At 38.3% G+C, this 24,203-nt stretch overlaps 1 protein-coding gene across 3 annotated transcripts in view; it reads left to right on the top strand.

Moving 5' to 3' along the window:
- Positions 1–24,203, top strand: part of LHFPL2 (LHFPL tetraspan subfamily member 2) — a 123,389-nt gene that overhangs the window by 60,256 nt on the left and 38,930 nt on the right. For 2 of the 3 annotated variants that reach the window (XM_042875198.1, XM_042875199.1), the window contains exon 2: positions 7,199–7,250. The exons of the other annotated variant lie outside the window; for it this stretch is intronic. The gene's annotated coding sequence lies outside the window, so the exon portion shown is untranslated. The remainder of the gene's footprint in view (positions 1–7,198; positions 7,251–24,203) is intronic. 3 annotated transcript variants of the gene reach the window in all.

Below are 24,203 nucleotides of genomic sequence, written 5' to 3'. Positions count from 1 at the left end.
TGTTTTTCAGAAATATTGAAATCTTATTCTGGCCTTACTAAGTCAGTCCATGGTTACATGTTTGCTTGTCTTAAATGAACAAGCAGTAAAATGTTAAAACTTTTCTGCTTTTTTGGGGGGGAGGGAGGGTGTGGGAGTGGGGAGAAGGGAAGATAGTGCTTAGGAAGTCTTATTTCAGTTGAAACCACAAAACAGGTTTCTAATTGGATTGTGGTGCAGGAGTACTCAAAGATGTAGGAAATTTATAAAGCCATTTGGAATCTTTACTAATTGTTTTCACTGAGTTGTAATAGTCACAACTTGCATCACTAGGACAATACTCTGAATATAATTTTGGCATGAGAAAGAGGTGTTGGATTGAAAACAAGCCTCACAGCCTTTGATTTAAAGAGTGCATATGCACATTTGAGATAATGTCTTTCTGTTTAGACAGATCACTATTGGATTCTGCATTCTAGAGCAGTCTTAGGCTGTCTACCAATTAAGTAAAATGGTGTGTTATTTCAACAAAACTTTGCAGTTGCTATCTGCAGGCCCCCACAAGAAGATAGCTGAGCTGTGTTGATTGGAGTTATTCCGTTCCACTTCTGCCAGCAGACTATTTTATTTGTAAACTCAGTATTTTGCAGGCCACACTGTGTGGTAATCTGGGGCAATAATTTGGATGCTAATAATACTCCTCAGAAGTTGTTATTTATTAAGCCAGTTGACATTTAAGAAGAAGAATAGCCTAAGCCTGCCAAGCTTTTTTAGTTCATTGCTGAAGAACTTGCTACTGGTGTGAGTTTTTAATTAGCGAACAAATGGCTGGGCCCCTGAGGGCCCTGCTGGGCCTCAGCATTCCTGCTCAGCCTCCTGTAGGCCTTTCACACCTTTGCCTGGGGGCCCAGAAAACCGTTTCAGCCAGCTGGAGCAGATGGTCCATGCTAGAGCTGTGTTGCAGGTCTGCTTGTTCCTAACCCATCTGCTCCTGGTTGGCCTGGTGCCTGCTTGTGCCTGGTAACTGCTGGACTGTCTGTGGGATGTATTTCAAAGATTGGATTATTTTCTGACTCTCCTCTGGACACACTGCAGCAGTTCAGTGTCTCTCCTGTACTGAGGAACTCCACATGTGGACACACTACTTCAGGTGAGATCTCACCAGTACAGAGTAGCACTCCTTCGACCTAATGGTCACGCATCTTTTGATGCAGCCCAGGATCCGGTTGGCTTTTTGGGCTGCAATGGCTCATTGCCGGCTCATGTCCAGCTTGCCATCTGTGAATGCTGCCAAGTCTTTTTTGGCAGGGCTGTGCTCTAGCCTTTCATCCCCCAGCTTGTATTCACAGCGGGGGTTGCCAGGACCTGGGTGTGAGACCTTGCACTTGGATTTATTGAGCCTCAGGAGGTTCACCTGGGCCCACTGCTCAGGCCTCTCTAGGTCTCTGAATGGCAATCTCATCCATTGGGCATATTGACTCATTACACAGCTTGAGTGCACTTGATCCCACTCTTTATGTAACTGATGAAGACATTAGGGTATCTGTCCCAGTACGGAGTCATGAGGGATACCACCACTCTTTCCTGACCTTTGTCTGGACAATAAGCCATTGACCAGTATGATCTTGCAACTGCTTCCCCAATCACTGAACAGTCTACTCATCAAATCCATATCTTTCCAGTTCAGAGGGAAAAAGCATTGTAGGGCCTATGTCAGAGACCACATTGAGGTCCAGATAGATGACATCAATGGCTCTTCCCTTGTCCACTGTTGCAGTTATGCTGGCATAGAAAGCCACTTAGTATGTCAAGTGGGATTTACCCTTTGTGAAGCCATGCTAGTTGTCCATTGTCAGCTCTTCTTCTTCCATGTGATTTAGCATAGCTTCCAGGAGGATCTGTTTCATGATCGTCCCTGTCACAGAGATTAGGCTGATAGATCAGTAGTTGCCTGGATCATCCTTTCTACCCTTCTTAAAATTGGGTATGGCATTGCCTTTTTTTCCAGTCCCCAAGGAATTCACCTGTCTGTCATGACTTTTCAGATATCATTGAGTGTGGCATGGTGACTATACTGGCCTATTCCCTCAGGACTCTGGGATGCATTCTCATTGGAACCCATAAACTTATGGATGTTCAGATTCCCCAGATGGTTGCAAACCTGATGTTTGCTTACAGTGGGAGAGGCATTCGTCCCCCATTCCCCACATTCTGACCCATCCACTCGAGGGCTGTGTGTAAAGCAGTCACCAGTGAAGGCTAATGCAGAAAAGTTGTTGAGTACCTCTCGTTACCAGCCTGGCTTTATTGCTCACTGGAGGTAGGTACATCCTCTTGGACTTTCCTTTTTGATCGATGTACCTTTAGAAGCCTTTCTTGTTTGTCTTTGCAACCCTTGCCAAGTTCTGCTCCAGTTGGACCTTGCCCTTTGTGGCCCCGTACCTGCTAACATCATCCCTGTACTCCTTCCAGGGTTCCTGTCCCTGCTTCCACTGTCTGTGAATTTTCTTCTTGCTCTCTGGTTTGAACAACAGGTCTTGGTTTGGGCGTGCCTATCTTTTGCCTTCCTTTCCTGACTTCATACACCTGGGGATGGAGAGCTCTTGTGCCCTAAGGAAAGCTTTCTTAAAGATCTGCTCGCTTTGTTCTACTTCCTTGCCCTTGTGGACAGTTTCCCAATGGGTTTTGTCAACTCACTCCCTGAGGAAGTCCAAATTGGCTTTCCTAAAATTTGACGTCCTAAATTTCCTTTTATCTTTTCTGTATCCCTCAGGATCACGAAATCCAACATTGCATATTCACTACAGCCTAGGCAGCTTCCAATCCTGCTATCACCAATCAGTTCACTCACATCGGTGAGCAACAGGGCCAGTATTGCATCCCTCCTGCTGGAGGTGTTTATTACCTCGCCCAGGAAATCACCCTCAATGCATTCCAGGAGCCTCCTGGACTGCCTGCAGCTCACTGTGCTACTTTTCCAGGAGATGTCAGAGTGATTGAAGAACCCTCAGGATGAGAGCCTGTGATTACTGTGCCTCCTGTAGCTGGAGTAAGAAGGCTTCATCAACAGGCCTTGCTTGATCAGGTGGCCTGTAGCAGGTAGCCATTGATAGCCAAGGTCAAGTCGTGGGAATCATCTCACCAGGTTTCAGAGTTTGCAACTATGTCATGCTTTTCTGGTAGCATGGTGGCTTCCAACTCTTCCTGCTTATTTCCCACGCTGTGTGTGTTGGTAGACAGGCACTTCAGCTGGGAACCAGCCTTATTACCTTCTTGGAGGATAACTCCTTCATTCCCTCAGACTATTTCCCTTGAATTTCCCTGTTACTTTCTCCTGTTGTCTCAGTGTTTCCTGGCTCATTGTCCTAAGATTTCAAGTGTGCTGCAGTGTTGCCAGAATGTTTCAGGACAGCAGATTGAGAACCCCCCCCCCCAGTAGTACCTTGTCCTTCTAACATAGCTAGGCTGTCTCACACCTTGCCATGGGCAGACTTGCTATTACCACTCCCTTCAAACTTAGTTTAAAACCCTCCCAGTGAACCTTGCTAGCTTTTCCCCAGGGACTCTCTATCCCCTTTTAGGGGGGTGAAACTTACTTAATGCTTTCAAGTCTGGTGCTGTGTAGGTCATCAGAAAACCCTAAGTTTTGCTGGTGGCATCAGACATGAAGTGTTTATAAATTTGATCCTTATGTTTCTTTCAGTGTCCTTAACCACTACAAGAAGTAGAGAATAGAAGATCACCTCACTGTTGTGTTGTTTCTTCCAAGGCTCTACATTTTTTTTTTACCTTTGTCACCACTGATATGTAAGAGCAGCAATGGATAATGATCTGTTGGCTGTACCATTCTAGGTAGTTTCCTTCATGTCAACCCCAGGGAGGAAGTAGACTGCGCTAAGAAAAGAAACCCTGGCTGCAGTGGATAGTGCTGCTTTCTATGTAGCTTCTTGTCTAGCCAATCACAGTGATGGCTGAGCCAAAGCCACCTAGAGCAGCTTTCTTCAGAATGGGGCCAAGGAACATTTTTTGGTGACTGGGAATAAGCTCTTGCTAGAGAGGTTGCTGCAAAACTGCTCGCTGTATTTGGCTATCTTTGTGAGGGAAGACATTTGGTCATGCTTGAGCTCTCAGGCGTGATGGGTTTTATAGAGCAAGACCAAAGTGTTGGCTGTGATGTAACTCACGCTGCTGCTGTGTGAGGGTGACTTGGTTTTATCCTTTGCTCTCTGTCTGTGACACAGAGATGTGACTTAGGAAGTATGTTGTAAAAGTAGAATCGCTAAGTATTTTAACACAACCTTGAAAGTAAACCATTTATGTCATTTTATCCTTGAGGCTAACATTTAAGCTCCTATTGATTGCAGTGTGTGTGAAATTGGACTCTGACCTGGTGTTTCATATTACTTATTTCAAACAAAGTTTTAGGCTCAAGCATAATAAACACAAAAAGACAATTCACGTTAGTGGATGACTTTGCTAAAAATGAATTTGCGTATCTTTTGTTTTAATTGGTAATGAAGAACTTGTTAAAGAAATGTGGTAACTTGATTCTCTGATCTCTCAGGTGCTTATTGTATTAGGTAACAGGCTAAGAGGAATCTTTCTTTCATGGCGCAGATCTGTTAACACTGCTGTATTTATTCAGCTCAGTTTTGTGGGAATTGATAGGATTATAAAAATGTAATATTTGGTTTAAACATTTTAATGACGTGTAAAACTGGACTGTACCGCTTTCTTGGTTGAGGTGGTGTGGTGGGAAAACAGGAATTAAGAGGATGAATCAGCAGTGTATTAGGAGTACATCTGGGTTTTATTAGGTGTAAACTTCAGGACAGGTGTGCATTTGGGTGGAATGTTTCTCACAGTTCACAACAATTGAGAGGTTTTTTTTTTTTTCCTCATTGAAATAGCCAACAAGTTTTATTGCTTTCATAGTATGCTGCTTCGAATTTACTTTGAATTATGTGTCTGTAGATATGTGATCTTCTAGATTGAACAAATTAGGTATGCTGGAGAAATGCAAAATGAAAATGAAATTTTTGTGTGTGGAAAGAGGATATTTAGCATGGGAAGGAATGTTAAAAAACCAGAAAGTTGCTGTGTACCCTAAGTTGTTAGTTTCCTTTGTTGTTTATTATTACAATTAATTTAGAGAGTTTTTTTTAACCTGCTACTAGTGTATTGTTAAAGACAATGCTTTCTCCTTGTTTTGTTACTTCTAAAGCTAGCCTTAATGACACGTATAAAATAGTGGGTGTTTTTGTTGTTGTTGTTGTTGTTGTTTTTTATTTTAAACTGTTCTGCATTGATTGCAAAAGACAAAAAACCCATTGAATGAATTATTTCTATTTATAGTGTCATAATTGGTCATACAAGTTTTCTTCAAGAAAGTAAATATTTCTTTGATTGGGATACTAGTTATTGTATAATACATGGAAGTATTGCACAGTAGTATATCTGAAGAAAAAGCTACTTGAAAAGGATGTTTTAAGATACAGCGGATATATCTGTATTATTTTTTCCATTTTTGCTGGGGAGCCTGAGCATACCCTGTTCCTGTTGTGTGAAAAGTCAGGGTATTTGACAAAGAGATGTTATCAAAATAGCTGTGTTCTCTTAACAGCGTCCAGCTTATTTGCTTCTCACTTCACAACTGACTGTAAATAAAAAGCTTTAAATCAGCGGCTCTGCAAATTATGCAGTAGAGACAACTCCTTCTCTGTTAATTGCATGGAAGCATTTCTCCATTTCTAACTTAGTACTTACTTTACTCCTTTTTCTTCTCTTTCATTTTCTGGGGAGGGAGGTGGGCACAAGGGTGTGGATTAGGGAAGTATTTACTGGGTCTTATTGAGGAAAAACATTGCTGTGTCTTTGGCAAGGTGGAGGAGACTCCTCTGCAGCCATCTCTATGGAGACTAATCTGATCTTACCCTTACTTGCATTGCTTAGGGAGCCAGGACTCCATGTGAAAAAATTTCCTTAAAAAACAGTTATAATTGTCTGAAATGAATTATTGATTTCAACTACTTAAAATTAAGTCTAAAAGAAAACAATTTGGTTCATGAAATGCTGTTTCTTTGCCTTGCTAACACTGCAGTATAAATAAGTTAACTGCCTTTGTGATGGAAGGGAAAAGTTGGAATATTCACAGCTATCTAGTTTTGTGGGTTTTTTTGTTTTGTTTTGTTTTGTTTTGTTTTTTTCAGTGTGCCAGGAATTCTGACATGGTTTTAAGCCTTGCTTGACTTTACAGTATTCCTAGGGTGCTTTCGTCTGCTCTCAGCAGTGAGCTTTTAGAGTTCTGCACAGGTTTTTCCCTTGTAAAACCATCTTTTCAAAAGCCAATTACATCTCTAACAAGTTTGCCAATCTTCCAGCTCATTTTATTCTTGTAGATAAGAGGAAATCTTCATTTAGGCTCTTCAGATGTACATACAAAAATGCAGAATTTGTTGTCGCTATGGAAAATGCTCTGGTTCAGCACCACTGAATCAACCTTACCATACCTTTGTCACCTTATTTTATTGCCTTTTTTAATTTTTTGATACCGAGTATCCAAAACTGGATGTGGTATTTCAGATGTGTATTTCAGGTGGGTTGTGTGAGAGGGAATTATATCTTATTAACAAGAGCTTAGCCCACAGATATGCCCAACCTTCTGTGCTGCCATCCAGGGCTAGTTCTAGATCGTATTTTGCCCAACTCCATTTCAGCAGAGCCATTTGACAAGTCTTTAAAGGAATTAGTCCACCTTTGTTAGAGGACTAGCTACTGAGTTCCATGAAGTAGTTAGGGAGTGATGGAAGGGATTTAGAGGTGTGCTTCCTAAATTTCTAGGGTTTAACATGCTATATAGCTTAGGTTTTTATTTCGCTGTATATAAAAATAATTTTAAATTTATTTTCAAATCTTGGCCTACAAAGATTGGTAAAATAGAGGAAGAGAAAAGATGCGATGTTGAACATGCTTAATGGTTTATGTGTAACTTCTTCACATGTACTTGTTTTCCTTAGTTCCCTGGTGATTTGGAGTAAAGACCAGAATGCTGCATTTCTGGCAAAGCAGAAGTGTTCTGGTAGTGAAATGTTACTCGTGTGCTTTTAGTCTCCTGTGAGCAGAGTTGTGCCATTCGAACCACCAGAAACTAATAATAAATATTGTTTTAATATTTTTGGCTCTGTACCTTTCTTACATTTTGCATCAATTATTTTTCTAGGTATTGCCAGGCTTCTGAAGTGGTTAACCAAAGCTAAGAACATAGGACACTGGTGAGTAAACGAAATTCAGATGGTGTTATCTGGTATTTCCACATGCTGTCTAACTCTATGACTGACTACTGTATGAGGGCAGGAGGATGCAGCAGCTCTATTCAGAGAAGTTGATTATTTTTTTTAAGCAGCAATTTTAAGAAAGTGAGTAAAAAATAGTGTTGATGACTGTTTTTGGTAGGCGAAACCTACTCCCTACCACCAACTTGAATTATAAGCAATGAACTTGAATTATTCAAACTATTTAAAGACATTTAACATATATATGTTAAAGCAGTAGCATACACTGTGACCTGTAGCATTAAATGAGTGATGCCTCGTGTGAATACAGACTTCTCAGAAGGATGACAGTGCATATCTTAAGCTATATGAAGTTACATTTTGTTCCACAATACATGGAAGCCTAAAGGTAAGTTAATAAATGTCTGCAGGATGATTTCTTTCTTTCTTTCAATGCCCAGCCTTATGTCTGTGCTTCTTAATTCCCCCTCTGAAAATTCTAGCGTCTTTTGTAAAGACAGACATGTTCATTCTTTGTATCCTGTGCGCCAGCTATGTACCTATGGTGACTCGAGAGAGGAACATGGAGAAGGGTCTAAGGTAGAACTTTAAAAATGTGAGGTACTTTTTCAGTGAATTTTCTTTATTAATGTGCTTATAGATATATTGTTTGTACTTCTCTGGCTGTAGAGGTAGGTTGGCAAAGAGAGCCTTATAAATGCAGAGATAAACACATCAACTGTTACTCTTTGATGATAAAGAATGATCTTTCAAAAAGCAACTGTGTTTTTTTGCCAAGTTATTTGGAATAATGCAATCTTCCTACTCCTCTGATTTCCATAGCTGAACCATGATATGTGAAGTACTTTTATTTTTTGGAATCTTGTTTGATTCCAGAGCTGCTGGTAGCAGCATCCATAGATTTGATTGTGCATTCTGTTTACTGGTGTCCTAGAATAGGTTAAATACCATACATTGAGATACTCTTGCACATAGAATGAATTGGTAGTTCCTGTGCACTTTGAATCTTAGCAACATAACAAAAACACTGGTGTATTCATTAAGAACATGAAGCTATCTTGAAGACCTGGACAACTGTTGGTATCATTAGGTGGGAAATCTATGTAGAAGCTTATGCACACTTTTAATAAGTTTAAGTCTGTGCAGATATAGTATGTAAAAAGAAAGCCTAGTTGCTTTAATTTATTACTTTTCTCAGTAAATATATGCATAATGTGGCTTATCTTCACATGTTCTACTGAGCAGAGGGTTCAATGTCTGAATATTTCTTATAGGCTTCTTATAAGTTGTGTGGGGAGCAAGTGAAAATAAGCAAATACCTACTTTCATGAAAAAATTCACTTCAGTTTCAATAAAATAATAAAATTGTAACTGGACTACATTATGTTATATGTAAAGATTATTGTGAAAACTACATAGTTTGACCAGTCAGTGGTTCCTCACAAAGCTGTATTACTTACTTGACTACTTGACTCTCCTACACAGTTGGTTTAGTAGGATGAGGGTTTTTTCTGGCCTTGGAAACAAGTGGGAGAAACCATAATGAAAGGGTGCAAGTAGAATGTCTTTCTGAAGATCTTTCCTTGTGTGCTGATAGCCCTCAAAGAAAAGAAAGCCATGGTTTGTTTGTAGTGTTCCAGCTGTCATCTCACGTATGTTTTCACTTTCATCTGCCTCATGACAGTATTTTCACAACTTTAGGAATTGTATTTTCAGTTTCTGATGAAGCCTTGTCGTATCTTAGGCCTGAAATAGATAGTTAACAGTTTTGATGTAAATGGAAGATCACTCTATGTCAGTCCTACGTAGGTCTAAATAGAATACAGATGGGGACAGGGAATTGAATTTGAGAATCTTAAATCTTGTATGTATATTGATACACTTACGTACTATGTACATCACAATACAGAAACAGGTTTGATTTTTAGTTTTCTCTCTAGAAGCCAAAAGTGGAGCGGTAGTCAGCCTTGCTGATTTTAGTTTTGTTTTGTCATGAGCCAGAGTAAATAGGAAGTTATAAGTTTGTATTGCTTTTCCTATATAAGCAATGTCTTGTCTGTGAGTATGGTTTGCCCATTTTTTTTCTTTTCCATATTATTTTTCTCTGTATGCTTCTTTTTGTGAGAACTTTAAGGTGATATTAAAATTCAGTCCTAAAACAGTGTTCCACCTCCAGTGACAGAAGCAGAAATATCAAACGACACTTTGTCACTTTATTTCCTTTTGTTTGTCAGCAGAAGGGAGAGAGGATGAGTTTCTAAATCAGGAAAATATGAAGGTTTGGAGTTCTTTCTTTGGGAGAGCACTGGGTTTACTTGTGGATGCTATAAAACAGGCTGAACTGATGATTTGCTTCTGGAGCAACAAATAGAGTGGCAATTTTAATTTTGTTATTTCTGGAACTTAATGCACTTCTTGATATGGAAGGAAATACCATGAAGCATGCAGTGAGTAAGCAGCAATTGCAGCTGCAGGAAAAGCGTGACATAGTGGAGAGAGATGCCTTTCATGACTTGGTTCTACTTCCACCTGGTAAGTGATATTAGGGAAATTAATTTTTCTTACGCTTCTTGTCTTTTTAGGCTGTAAGGCACTTGCTCCAAACGCTGCAGTTCAGTGTGTCTCACAGTGCTTTAATGTCTCTCCATTTCTTCAGTTGCTGTTGCAGCACTTCCAGAGTTTCCCTTGTGCTGTGATGTTAACTCTCAGGGGCTTAATGTGAAACATGGAATCCTGAATACAGTTGACTATTAACTATGTCAGAATTGGGCTAGTAATACTGTTCAGAGCATGGTTCAATGTTGCATCTGGTCTTAGACAACTGCAGGCTGATGGCCGATGCCAGGAGGGGCAGTACCACTTAAGCCTGTTCTTTTCCCACTCTTGCATCTGTCCTTGCATCAAGCTCCAGCTCTGAGGTGTGTTTAAGGTAAGCAACAAATGCAGTTTAAAAAAAAAAAAAAAAAAAAAAACACAACAGGAAATGACATCAGACAACAGTGCTGGGCTGATTTGTCCTGTGGCTGTAAAACTGCTGGATGTAACACAGAGGACAAAGAGGGAATAAGCAGCTGGAGGTAGGTGGGGAGAGGGGTTCTGTTTCTTTCAGCAACAAGTAATAAATACACCGAATGAGACATAACGTGGAAACGTATGCTTTTTAAGAGCTGCATTTTACAATCAGATTTTGAATGTTCCAGAACAATGGCTTATAAAAGACATGATACTCCAATTTACTTTCTGCTGGATTTAGTTGCTATGTTACATAGTCTTCATTGGAAGTACTTTTTCTCTAATATTGCTTTTTAATTGGCTTCTCTGAAATAGCAGTCATCTTTGTGATCCACACTGCATTTTCAAGGCATATTTCTGATGCCTAAATATAGTTTCTATTTTACTTAATTTTCTTTTAAATTGAAGTCCACTTAATCTTGCAAATTGAGCTGGCAGAAGTTGCTCTCGATGTGATGTATTCTAGAGACACTGTGCTCATGATTTCCCCTTTAAACTCTGTCAAGCAACTTCATTCTTCTTTGAAAATGACTTCTGTAATTGAAGTTGACTCTTCGAAGGACATTTTTCACCCACTGCCCTTTCTCTTAAAAATGTATGCACTAGATTAGATTGGTTTCTTTGAAGTTATTTTCTTTGTGAACCTTGTGTAATAAGATATTGTGTTGAAGGACCTGTCTTTTCTGCCTGCTTAAGCCAACTCTGTGAAATAAAAAGAGGTGGGGGAGAAAGAGGAAGAGAAATCTTCAGATGGAAGCTGTAACATTTAACTCTAATCAGGGAGCTCTAACCCATAGCCCACACATGGCAGCAAGAATATGAATATATCCTGACAATTGCATTCACAGCTGAGGTCACTTAGTGAATTCAGCAAAGGCAGAGGAGCAGGTCAGCAGGTGGAAAGGCAAGTACAGCCCTGAGAGCACTGCAGCTAGGCAGAGACTCAGCTCCCAAGTATGGCTGGACTGGCCAATGATGTTACTGAGACATTCACATCTGTTATTTCTTACTGCCTGCTTTTCTGGCAACAGCCTGTCTTCATTTTTTCCGTTACAGGCAGCTGCTAGAACTAAAAAGATCTTTAGCTCATTTTCAGATGTACTAGATGGTCTGTTTTTGTTTCTATCTTTCTGTTCACCCTCTTCTTTCTGTGATGTAGTACAACACACTGACTTATTTCAAAAGCATATGATCTGTGTGTTGTACTCTGTAGATGTGTGGGAAGATAAGCAAATGTGTTAGCCTGTATGTGCAAATCATTTCTAAGGAGCAAGGCCATTGTAAATTCTGAAGTAACTTATAAGACTAAACTGCCAGGGAAAGAATTAGAAGAAATCCATATAACTTGAGTAAGACTAATTTTGAGGAATCACTTTTGTTTTCATCGAACTGTATTTTTTCTACAGTGGATGTGATTTGGCTTTCCTTGTGTAGAAAGCAGAGCAGTGCAGATCGCATCAATAGTGCTAATTGCTTTATGACCAAGGGGAACCAAATTCGTGAAAGAAGCAGTTCCTTTTTCATATCTTGATTCTGTTTTAACCTTTTTCTCTCTCTCACGGAGGACTTGTTTTTTCATGTCCTTATGGCCTCTCTAGCTTTAACTACTAGAGTTGTTAGACCAAAGGTGAATATCTTTTTGTGGTACATACCTCTTGAAAAACTTGAAGATGTCAATGAAGGAGGTCTTTAAAATTGTGATCTTATTGTTCTACAGTACTACACTGGTATTCTCATGGAATATTTTGAACAAAATAAACAGTCTTGATTTGAATATTTCTGTAATCAAATTTTGAGATGGACCAACAGTTTTGTTTGTTTGTTTGTTTGTTTGTTTTTGTAGTTTTCACACACAAACTAAAAACAAATCACGTATTTTTAAACGCAAAAGTATAATAGTGTTGTCTATCCTGTAGAAGGCTGTAAAAATTTGCAATTGTCCTCAGCTGGATCACTTTTAAGACCATGTCCTAGACAAATAATACAGGAAGATAAATATTTTTATAAAGGTTCCTTTGGGGGTAAAATTTAATGCAGTAGAAAATGAAAAAACTTTATAGTCTCTAAAGATTTCAAGATTTCATTAAATGAGGAAAAAACCCTTCCCTCCCTTTCTGTGTGTGTGTATTGGAAAAGTTGAGGCAGAATATTCTCTGCAAAAGGAAATTATATACTAGGTTGAAAACACCCATTGAAATCCAACTAGTTTTCCAGATTGTGTTGAGCATATTTTTCTCTGGCAATTGGATACAGTTTATATCCCTTTCTAAAACTGTCAAATCCATTAGGAGTATGATAAAGCACTCTTTTGTGCACATATGATGAGACAGCATTGTATTTAAAACACTAAGTATTATTAAAGTCTTTCTCCATAGTATTCTCACCAATCCATCCTCTGATGGTTGAGTAGCAGAGGGACTTTTTTTGTTACTGAATTTTGATAACCATTCTCCTGGCAGCCAAAGGGACTCTACAGTACTGCTAGCTTAATAATGCTTTTAAAATACAAGGAGGATACTGCTTATCTATAGATAAGATATCTAAGTGAATCAAAAGAGATCTGACCATAGGTCATGATTCTTATTTGAGAAGTCCTGACCCCATTTATTTTTACTTCTTTTAATCATCTTACTCTGCACATTCCCTTCACATTAAAGGAATCAAGAGAGCTGTGTGCCTTAATTTGCATTTCAGCAAATAATTTCAAAGATCAACTACTTCTCTTTTAGGATGGAAGTTAACTTCTTTTTAACCACTTTTTTTCTTGGATTAGTTGTGAAATGGAATTTGTGATAAACATCAGTTCCCTGATACCAGGCCTTGTGTGTTAAGGTACAGGAGGGTGGGTAGAGGGGCAGAAGTATAAGAAGGAAATGATAAAAACTACTTGATCAGCATTAAGCTTTTTGCATAAGAAAGGTTGCTTTTTCCATTCCAAAAGTGTTTTCATTGTTATATATTGAGGTTTGACACAGATCTGAGCAGAATTTGGACCGTGTTCTTGTTTAATAACATACTTCAATCTTTTTCTCTAGAGGTTGATGTCTGCTTGTATCAGTTTATCTTGTCAGAACTCTTACATAGTGTTAATGCCTGAAGTTTTGATGGACTGTGTAACAAGGATTCAGATTTACAGCAGAGAACTTTCAAGTTAGGTGGAATCTAAAAATGTTATCTCAGTCCAGTACTAGCAGGCATGAGAATAATTTGGATGAGGTTTACTGAATAGGTAATTATAGTGCTTCGTAGAATGCGATGCTATGCACTCTGGATATCTGGTTTATTATAATACTAATACAGCATATAGGGCTGATAAAACAGATCATTCTAAACATAAAAGAAAACAGGTCTTCTTTCAACGTTATGTTTTCTTATCCATATTATCCATCTGACTTCCATATCATATCTGGGCTTAATGACAGTTCTATAGAAATGAAACTCAGAGAATTTTAGGTATGGATGCATGTGTTCTGTGTATTCATCTCGGCTATAATACTAGCTGCTGAAACATTTTCAGAGGTACATGTTTTCTAAGCTAGATAATGGGAGTAATATAAGAGACTTGCAAAGCTTATTAAAAGCAGTGTGGTTGAGATGTAAGACATGGTTGGTTCTTCTTCTATCTCCTTAATATTAGAGTATGACATCTAATAAGCCCTTTGTTTTTATTTCCTAACTGCAGTAACAGTTACACCATCACAACCTGAATATAAGGAGGACAGTTATTAGAATGATCTCTTCCCTGCTCTCCTATAACAACAGCTTTATGCCCACTCTGCAAATCCACTCTGGCCTGACACACAGTGGTTTTTTATCGTTTCTTGAATCTAACAGTCAAAAACACATCTCCTTTAAAAGCTGCTTGTATCTCAAGCTCCAGTGATTCTTTTTTTTCTAGGTGCAATCTAGCCTGTTTCTTTACTGTGCTGCTGAAGTTCTGCCATCAGATTTTCTTTGGGCTTGCTAACTCTATAGACTACTAACTAGATATAGGACATTTTTTGTTTTCAGTATTCTTTATGCAAACATCCTCTTTAAGATGAAGTGCCCCTCCCTCCTGTAGCCCAGCTCCTTACAGCACAGCTCAAAGCCACCATCTTGTCTTGCAGGTCACTGGGAGAAGCTCAGCCCAGCTTGCTGTGCTGGACCAACTTGGTTCTGTTGACTATGATAATGCAAACCCAGTCATTACTATGGGTGCAGCGAGAAGAGCTGCCTGTGTTCCCACCCTGTCATCCCCTTTATTCTGTTTCTACGTGCAGGTCTTTTGCGTAGCTACTAGAAGAGATATGCTACAGTGAGAAAACAGTTCACAAAGAAAGAAAAAGCAGAAAGATTTCAGATATATAGGCCTTCTTCAACTATACCCATAGAAAGGGAAGAGTTTCCTCATGCATTTAAAAATAGCCAAGTCCCAACTCTTAGAAACATTCCTGTGGAATTTTACAAAGGTTGGTTGGAATTAGAGGAGCAGATGAAGAAGATGAGTAGCAAATGAAACCAAAACAAAATCTAGTAGATAGGGAGTTCTTAAAGAAACAAATGTTGAAAGGTTCTAATTCCCTGACTCCCACAAGGTAAATAACATCTGTTTTTCCTCCTACCTCACCCCTAGGATGTGAGCAAACAAACTCTGGGGTATCCAAATGTGAGACATGTAAGCTGTTAGGGTAACACAAGGGTTTCCAAGGAACTTCTAGGGGTTGTGGTGGCGCCTCAGTATAGTGTTAGTCCTAGCTACTTAGGTAGAAAGCACAGAAGAATACACAGAGCAAAACATTTTGCAGACTTTCATGAAGTTGTTCTAAGACTAGACCGAGAAAGGAAATCAACTGCTTGAGTGATGAATCTGACGCACTTGAAGAAAACGGCTGAGTTTGCTTGCTTTCTCTGTCTCTAAGTTGTTCAGGCTTAGAAACCAACAGAACTTACAATTGTTTGTTTCCTTATACTGGATGCTGATGATACGGAAGGTATTTTTGCTCCTCCACAGCAAACACGTGTGCGTGTATCTTAGATGTATGAGAATTCCTTCTGAAACTGAATTATCTGTGAATGTGCGGAGATGTGTAGGTGTTATGGAGCTGAGACACATAGCAAGCTGGGTATCACTTTGTTGCATTTTCACTTTTTCTTTTGAAAAAAGCAACATTATTTCTAATTTAAACACACAAAAGTATTCTGTGCGAGGGAAGAGCTGAGTTTACTCAACTGTTGCAGTACTTCCTGTTTTGTAAAATATTTTGAATCTAAACAAGGACTTTGATTCCAGATTTTTTATTTCTTTGTTAATGCATGCCAACTTAAATCTGCAGCTTTCCTAATGTATCACAGAAAAATTCTATTTTTGGTGTGAATGATTCGCCCTGTATTTGTCATGTTTGTAGTCTTTGTGCTTGCTTCCAGGATTGTTAATTTTATTGACTAGAGCAATTCTGAAGCTTTTACCTCCTGCCTGTGATCACTGTTGTGACAGAGCAGCTGATGAATGCTTTGAGCTCGGCCCAGTTGCTGAGGCCATCAGCTTCGTTTAGGGCTCATTCTCATGGATTATCAACAGGACTCCAGTGATCGACCCTAAGTGGGATGCTGTCCATTTGTTCAGCTAACAGCCCAGCTGTAGGTATATAAAATCCCTTTCTGTATTGCTTCCTGCAACAAAAGATTTAATTGTTATAGGGTCATTGGAATCAATTAGATTAACAGATGCTAAAGGGAGCCAGTTTCAGGCCTTGGTGTGAAGCAGTAATTGGAGCAGACTTGTGTTAGAGCTTGCTGACATTTAGGTGGTGAGTGTCTGGCTCTGAGGGTGTGGGTACCATGGAATTACATCACTCTTCTCCCCTGTTTGCTGAGGCCAGATGGGGATGTTTGTAGGAATAGCAGCCAGAGTTCAATCTTTCTTATTTTAGCAAATGACAACATACTCTAGGAGCTCACTGTTGGTTGTGTGTTTTTCTTACTGCATTCTGTTTTGTAGAGTTCTTAAATTCACGCTTGTTTGAAACTACTTTGTAGACAGAGCTTGCTTTGGGGACTTTTGTTATTCCTTGTTAAATGATAATTTTTATCACTTTCACTGTTGGAAATGAGGACAGGATAAGCATTTTTTTCCTCTAATGAATTTAGTTTATCATTACAAGAACTGTGGTGATTGCTTCAGACATTTGTTAGCATTTATAGAGTTTTATGTTAATGTTGAAAAGCAGATCTGTTTGCAGTTGTTGTTTTTCAAAAACTTACTGGAGTTTTTGAGGATATTCAGAGTAGCAAAATTTTAAAATGTAAGTTTGTATTGAAAGCACCTGTGTGCTTCCCTCCCTGCTTTTAATTTAGACCATGGTGATTCTTATGTGCTTCTTGATTAGCATTTGAAAGTTCTTGAAATCATGCACAGAATAACAGTTTTTAACGGTAAAGGCCTAGTCAGTGTTGTCTGCTTAATGTTTGTTGATTTTGTTTAGCTATTTTAGCTAGGTTGAGCATTGCTTTTTCCCCCCTGCTTGATACTACTTCTAACAAAATTACGAGATTTTTTTTTTCATAATTTTATGACCCAAACCATTTTTACGTAAACAATAAGAATGGTGAGAAAGAAGGATGGAAATTAAAAGAATGGCAGGAAGAAAATTTCAGGGGCAAGAAGGACTTGAGTGGTCCATCGTTGATTGTTATTTCTAAAAGTCATTGAATGAATAAAGGAGAAAAAAGCAGAAAAATAATCTTCATCTATGTTCTTTAAGTTTTTTACTTATACAGGCTGATTTCTGTGTCGAATGTTGCTATCATAGGCTTTCCAACAAATAAAGCTTTGTTGTTTTTTTTTTTCTAAAAGGAGTATCCGAGAATTGTCTCATTAGTTAAAAGTTCACACCAAAGAAGACATGTTGGAAGTCAAATATGCGGGACTTAGCTCATGGTCACTATGAAATTATCATTAGCAGAGGAAAAGCACTTTTGCAACAATCTCTTACTTTTTGAGCAACAGCATTTGATACGCAGTAATCAGGCATGTTACCACGGGTATTCTGTGCATGCTTTATGTATAGATGCATGCATATGAAGAGGCAAATTCCTTTGCCTCTCACAACAGTAATGAAGTTGTAAGATGTAACTGTGTGCACCACCCTGAGGTTCTTAAATGTATGACTCAATCAAAACACTGAATATGATTCATGATAAAATCACAAGAGCTGGAAATCATTTGAGTTTCCTTAGTTTTGATTTATATTGGCTATAGTTGCACAATTCTGTTGCACAGATCCAGGATCATGCTTGCAGATTCACCTAGCAGCATATTTTTGTGGTATTATCTATCCTGATGAAAAGGAAAGTATCAATAGGAACTGTACAGTGGTATTTTGGATAATGGAACTTTGTTTTCTGTGCCAGGTGATGAAAGTATAAGCATTGATATAAGTAATTATATCTCATCCTTCACTAAGGGAAAATATTAGTTTGGTTCATATTGATTAAACAGAAGAAAGTAAATACTGTGGCTCAGATCTTTACAGTTTAATTCATTGGAAAGTAGTGTATTATAAAATGTCACGTATTTAACAAAAGGTTTGCTCTCCAAAACAGATAAATTAAACTGAGCATTCAGCATTCTTGTGACTATTTCCATTCTTACCCATGAGAGATAAGAGAAAGTCTAACACTCCCAGATGAAGAGGAAATGAATTATTTTCCACTTGAGAGTAATATGTAGATTTATTACATATTCTAGCTGTTTGTGCATGTTTGTCCAGTTCCCAATTGGCAAAGGGTGCAATGATGCACTGTCTATTGTAACAGTCCAGCAATTTGCAGTGTGCCTAAATCAACTAGAATTAAATGAAGTTATGTATTTTGTCAGATTTTCCAGTGAGGGTGGCCTAATCCATCCAGGTTTAGATATCTTCTGAAAGTTGGCTATGTTCAGATTTGGAATATTCAGCACAACTGAAAGAGTTGTTACATGATCCACCTGGATTTAATGCTTCAGTTGAGAAACAGCTACAGCTTTTTCAAGAGCTATTCCCATGATGTTTGTGTCCACACAATTAAGTTAGAAAGGAGGAAGAATATGTCTCTGTTTGCAGTAAAACTGGAACACCTCTTGTTTAGAGTCCACTGAAGGTAGGTGAAAAACTCCTATTAGTTCCAGCAAGCAGTGACTATACCCTGAAAAATGAAGTCTGTGTGGAAACAAACCTCTTTCTAAAACTTCACAAAATTTGGCATGTTATTGGGAAAAGCATGCAAAAAGGCTCTCACTAGAACATTACTAAGTATTTTTGTTTCTTTCACCTCATTATATCTGAGGCTTTGTTTTTCACTTCTAGAGTGTACAAATCACAGGCTTAAAATAGGCACAGAGAGAAATATAGCAACGTTTAGCCTCATGTTTTAGAAGTGCTTGGAGAAGAAGAGAGCAGAGATAGAAAACAGCAGATAAAAACTGGACATCTGGTTTTTGCCCTAATTATGTTTGGAACAAAAGTGATAGCTTTTTAGTTTCAAACATAAGTCTGTCTAGATGAAAGAAACTGTTGAATTGCTGTTTTTTCTCCTGCTTTTTAGTTTAAGTAATTTTGGGTTTTTTACAGTTCATGACTTTGTTGAAATTCTGTTATTTGAGGAAAAAGAAAAAGAGCTAATCAGATTCAAGTCTATTTCTAAATGTCATAATGGTCTTGCATCTCTATGGTATAGTCTAAAAGAAGGGCTGTTGAGTAAAACTTCCATCATTCAATCTAAATTTATGACAGTAGACTAGGGTGGTGGATTTTTTTTTTTTTTTTTTTTTTTTTTCCCCCTATGGAAAATATTCTTAAACAGTAAGGGAAGAGAGCTGATTTGATGTCTGCTCAAGTATGATGAAGTATATATTCTAGTAAAGAGCTTATTATTTTAATTAAATGGATGCACAAGTCTTTGTGATCTTATTATTGTTATTATTCTGATCATCTTCTGATAACGGTCTAGACTGAAAGTTTTCCAGTTACTGGAGCATTTTGCTGACTTGCACATGATGTCCTATGGTTACAATAAGGGTATTGGCAGCTGTGCTGATTAACATGCTGCCTGACAATTTTAGCAAAATAAGGTGCAGTGACCTAGGTCATCATCATTTTAATTCTCAAATGCTAGCATTAATGTTATACAGTACTACTATAATTTATTGCAGGACAGAATTGCCCATTTGTTGTTTTTAGAAGGTGAACTGAATTGTACCCCTTTGTTCCAAGAAGGAATTGAGCTTGTGAAACCTGCAATCCTTGGCAGTTTCTTTTCTAAAGTAGAAACAACTAAGGGAAAAGTGCGGTGTTGAAGAAAAACAAATAAAAATAAAAGAATAACTTGTGATTCTAAATCACGTAGACATTTTAAGAAGCTATATGCAGTGTGCTGAGTAGTACTAAATCAAAAGTAAGATCCAGCCTTTTCTTTGCTGAGTGGAAGGTCTCCCTGCAGAGGTATTCAAAGAAAAGCTTTCGCTGTTGTTTAACTTCTGTTTTTTTTTCTTCATTTCTCTCCATGGAATTTGCAATGTTGTAGAAAGTATAAATTATGTAGTCAGAATAATATTCTAGCAGACTATTTTGTTTACTCATAGTTGCCATCTTGTGAAGTGCAGAGTTGCTTCGTGCAGTTCTTTGTTGTTCTGTTACAAGCTGATGCTTGCTACAAATAATAATCAGTCCCCAAACAATTTTGGATCTCAGGAGCAGTAAGAAACTCATTTTCCTATTAAAAAAAAAAAAAAAAAAAAAAAAAAGTAGTACCATTGTGACTGTAATAAGAGGAACAACTTCTTTCTCTAACAGTCTAGGAATGAAGATGAGATAAGCGAGTAAAGCTTGAACTTTAAATTAAGAGATATTCTTCCTGAAAGTCAGAGATAGATTCATTGTCTTTTTCCATCCCGTTAACAATAAGAGAATAGCAGTTCTTTGTACAGTCTGATGTCTCATGTTATAATTCTTACTATTATCCTCATTCACATTTTAAGGTCTTTTTTAGCTCATGAATGCCAGGAAAATAAAGAGGTGTTGACACAGAGGATCTGGGAAGCTGATAGATATAGTCCTATAGCAACAGTGTGAATACTGGTCAACAGAAAGTCCATGATGCTTTATTTCAAGAAAAATATTGTGCCAAAACTGTTTTGAAATGTTCTTCCATCGAATCTCTTCCCTAATATGCTTGAAGTATTCTCCAGAATAGTCTGCAGTTGTTTCAGCTTGTCATTCACCAGCCTATGCTGGCAGATATCAAGCTGATAAATAATTTTGCATTAACTTTCCTTAAATCTGAAACTTCACAAAAATCACAAAAAAGTATTTTATTATAGGTGTATGTGTCAACCGTGATGAGAATGTAGTTGCAGATACAAACAAAATGTACATTTGCTCTGTAACAGCCAACAGGAAAGAAGCTGTTCCCCATTTCAGATGGAAGCCCTGATTTCTGGCCTGTGCCCTTGCTAGATCAAGATCTTGAAGTCTTACCCGTGTTTGAAGGGACTAACTTTCATAATACTAGCTCATGACAGATGATTTGTCTTCTCTATTGTTAAAAGTTGGAATTATTTCTGTTTCTTAGAGTATGGCTTTTAGTTGTAGTGAACAGGATTGCCTTTTGTTTTTTGCCTTTTTTTCACTCCTCTTATTTCAAAGCAGAATTGTGGGATTGATTGATTGATTGATTTTGTGGGAAGGGAGAATAGTTATCTGACAGATAGATAAAAGTACATTATATCTAGTGCTAAAAATCACTAGATATACCTCCAAAAGGCTTCCTGCTTTGGTGGTTAGAAAAATGGGTCATCTGTGTGCTTCATTGTTGTGTTTTGATTTATATTACCTAATTGCATCTAGATTTCCAGGGCTTTAGAAATGTTTATCCATTAGGAAAAGCAGTAGTTCTTTGTTTAAAGAAGAAGAAAAATTCTGGCCGAAGGCAAGAAAAACACTAAATACTGCCTGCATGGAACCTGTTTTGTGTGTGTACATCTACATAAAATCGTTGCTGAAAAAAGAAATGCCTGTATGCATATTCAGAGGCATTGTTGAGGGTTGCTGACTGAAAGCAGTTTGAACTCTTGAATAAAATACAGCAATCACTGTGGCTGGCCTTGTCACTACAGTCTGTTTTGTTTGAATTTTAACAAGAATAGGGTGACCGCTTTCATTCTTGAAGAGAAAGAGGAAAATATTTGATAAATTTGATAAAAGAATGTAGCAGGGTTTCATTGTATGTTATTTGAAAGCTTGGATGTGTGAATCATACATCTTAGTTTCTTTTGAATGCAAAAGGCTTTTGAAAATGAAGTAGATGCGTTTGCTTGAGGCACCATAGGATAAACTGGCCAGAAAAGTCTTGGTAAAGTCTACAGTAGGGTGAATTTTCATTAAATTTTAGTGTATTGAGCCTCTGTATCTTATTGTGTATTATCAAACCTTATAGATAGTCTCCGAGGTGACAAAGTCTGGGAGGTGATGAGCATTTATGTCAAACTAAGCAAAATCATCAGGAGGAAGCAGTGCAACCTCATGGCCTGATCAATTCCAGTGACCTGAAGGGGCTGTGTCTGGTATGTAAAAGTAGTGGTGTATGGTGTGGGGTCTTTATTTGAGAATAAGCAGTGGTGAGTGGAGACAGGACAAGGGGAAACAGCCGGAAACTGCAGCATAGGAAGTTCTGCACAAATGTGCGCAAGAACTTCTTTACAGTGAGGTGACGGAGCACTGGAACAGGCTGCCCAGGGAGGTGGTGGAGTCTCCTTCTCTGGAGATGTTCAAGGCCTGCCTGGATGCCTACCTGTGCGACCTGCTGTAGGGAACCTGCTTTGGCAGGGGGGTTGGACTCGATCTCTGGAGGTCCCTTCCAACCCCTACAGTTCTGTGTGATTCTGTGTGTGAATACTGGTGTGCATATTTGGATTACAGCAGCAAATACATGTTATGTACAATTCCACTCTGAATATCAGAGGCTGCAGGGGAAAAAATGTGAGGAAAGAGACTTGTGTGTTGTCTTCTGTAAACTTTCCAGTTAATCGTATTCATTTTGGAGGAGACATCTGGAAACCTTTGCTTCAGGAATGTTAAAACTCAGCAGGCAGCTATTAGTAAATGTACAGAAGGGAACATCTGCAGTAACTACAGAATGGCTTTCTGTGCCTCTCCTCAAGACCCAGCTTCTATGACAATTTCACTTACAAGCTATCTGTTAAAACTTTGATGCAGAAGAGAAGCAGATGTAAGATATGATCCTTTTGAGTTATTGGTAGGTATTAGAAAGAAAGAGAGATACAAGTGGCTTAGCAGCTGTTTCCAGTTAGCCATGACGTGTGTAATTTGGTGGTGATGCTTAAATCCAGGGAGGGAGGAGTATGGGTTACTCTTCCACTAATACAATGTAAATATTTATGCAGAAGTGAAATGATTATGTGGAGCATTATTTTGTCACACCATAGTTCCCAAACATAGAATCACAACGATTACCTTTCTTTTTAAGAAAAGAAATAGTATTTGAAGGTTAAGTCTCACATATGCACAATGTATCTGCATGGTCATTTACAGATTATTAATAAATTTTGTTTCTTTACTTCATCTATTTGAATAATTCCAATTTTCACTGTGCTTTCTTTCATCTCCAAATAAAACACTTCCTCAGTTTCTCTTGTTTTTGTCATTGATTGTGAAAATTTTTCCATTGTTCCTGAGGAGGGCTAGGGAGATGCTTAAAGGGCTGGAATATCTCACATACAAAGACAGGCTGACGGACCACTGGGGCCTGTTCAGCTTGGAGAAGAGAAGGCTGTGGGGGAGATGTCCTTGCAGCCTTCCTCTGCTTAAAAGGAGCTTATAAACAGGAGACAGAGTGACTTTTCACACAGTCTGATAGTGATATATTGCAAGGGAAATTGCTTTTGAACAAAAAGAGGACAGATTTAGATTAGATATTGGGAGGAAACTTTTTTTCAGAGGATGGTAAGGTGCTGGCACAGGCTGCCAAGGGAAGTTGTGGATGCCCCATCCCTAGAGGCACTCAAGGTCAGGTTGGATGGGGCCCTGGGCAGTCTGAGTTGGTGAGTGGCAACCCTGCACATTGCAGGAGGTTACTGGATACTGGATGATCTTTAAGGTCTCTTTCAACTCCAGCCATTCTGTGATTTTTCCAATGCCAGACATATTGGAGAGATTTGCATTTTTTTTTTCATAGTTAAATGGTATGGATCTTAACTGTGAAGATGACTGGTAGGATAGGCAAATTCTGTTACTTCAGCCTGAGATTACTCATGTGATGAGTTTTACAAAAGATCAGATCAGCCAGCAGTAATAAAATTTTCTTTCAGGGGAAAAGGCACACAATTACAAAGATCTACAATTTTGCTTGAAGACTGAAAAAGTTTAGTGCAGGTTTTTTAAAGGTTAAGGTAGGATCTTTTTGAAAGAAGTTTTTGCAGTGAGGGTGTTCCTCTTCCTGACGATATGTTAGAAAGATATGGAGCTATCTTTGAATATTTGAATACCTGCAAGACTGTTAAGAGCATCCACTGGGAAAAAAAATTAGCTAGTTGTTGTATCTTGCTTTGATTGTGGTGTAGTGGTCAATGTTACGGTAATGCTGGTAGACCAAACCTCAAACACCCCAATGCGTGATGACTATTACAGTGTATTTTTGAAACACTTGTGAAATGAATCTGCATTCTTCTGTTTTATTTATCTCTTACAATGTTCTCAACCAAGCTATTGAGAGAGGCGATTAGAAGTTTTGATAAGCATATCAAAATACTTCCTATTCTCACAACTCAATCCTTGGCATTAAATAAAATTTATAACAACTTTCAAAAGACTACAAGGAACATTTAAATTAATCTTGCTTCTTCCTAGTGAAAAGTAGAATCTGGCTACGTGCATCACCTATTTG

Source organism: Lagopus leucura, unplaced genomic scaffold, assembly GCF_019238085.1.
Source record: "Lagopus leucura isolate 7727_CA_CO unplaced genomic scaffold, USGS_WTPT01 Super-Scaffold_100014, whole genome shotgun sequence".
Lineage (NCBI taxonomy): Eukaryota > Metazoa > Chordata > Aves > Galliformes > Phasianidae > Lagopus > Lagopus leucura.
The sequence above is the reverse complement of the archived record's forward strand: the minus strand, read 5'-3'. Positions and strand labels throughout refer to the sequence as shown.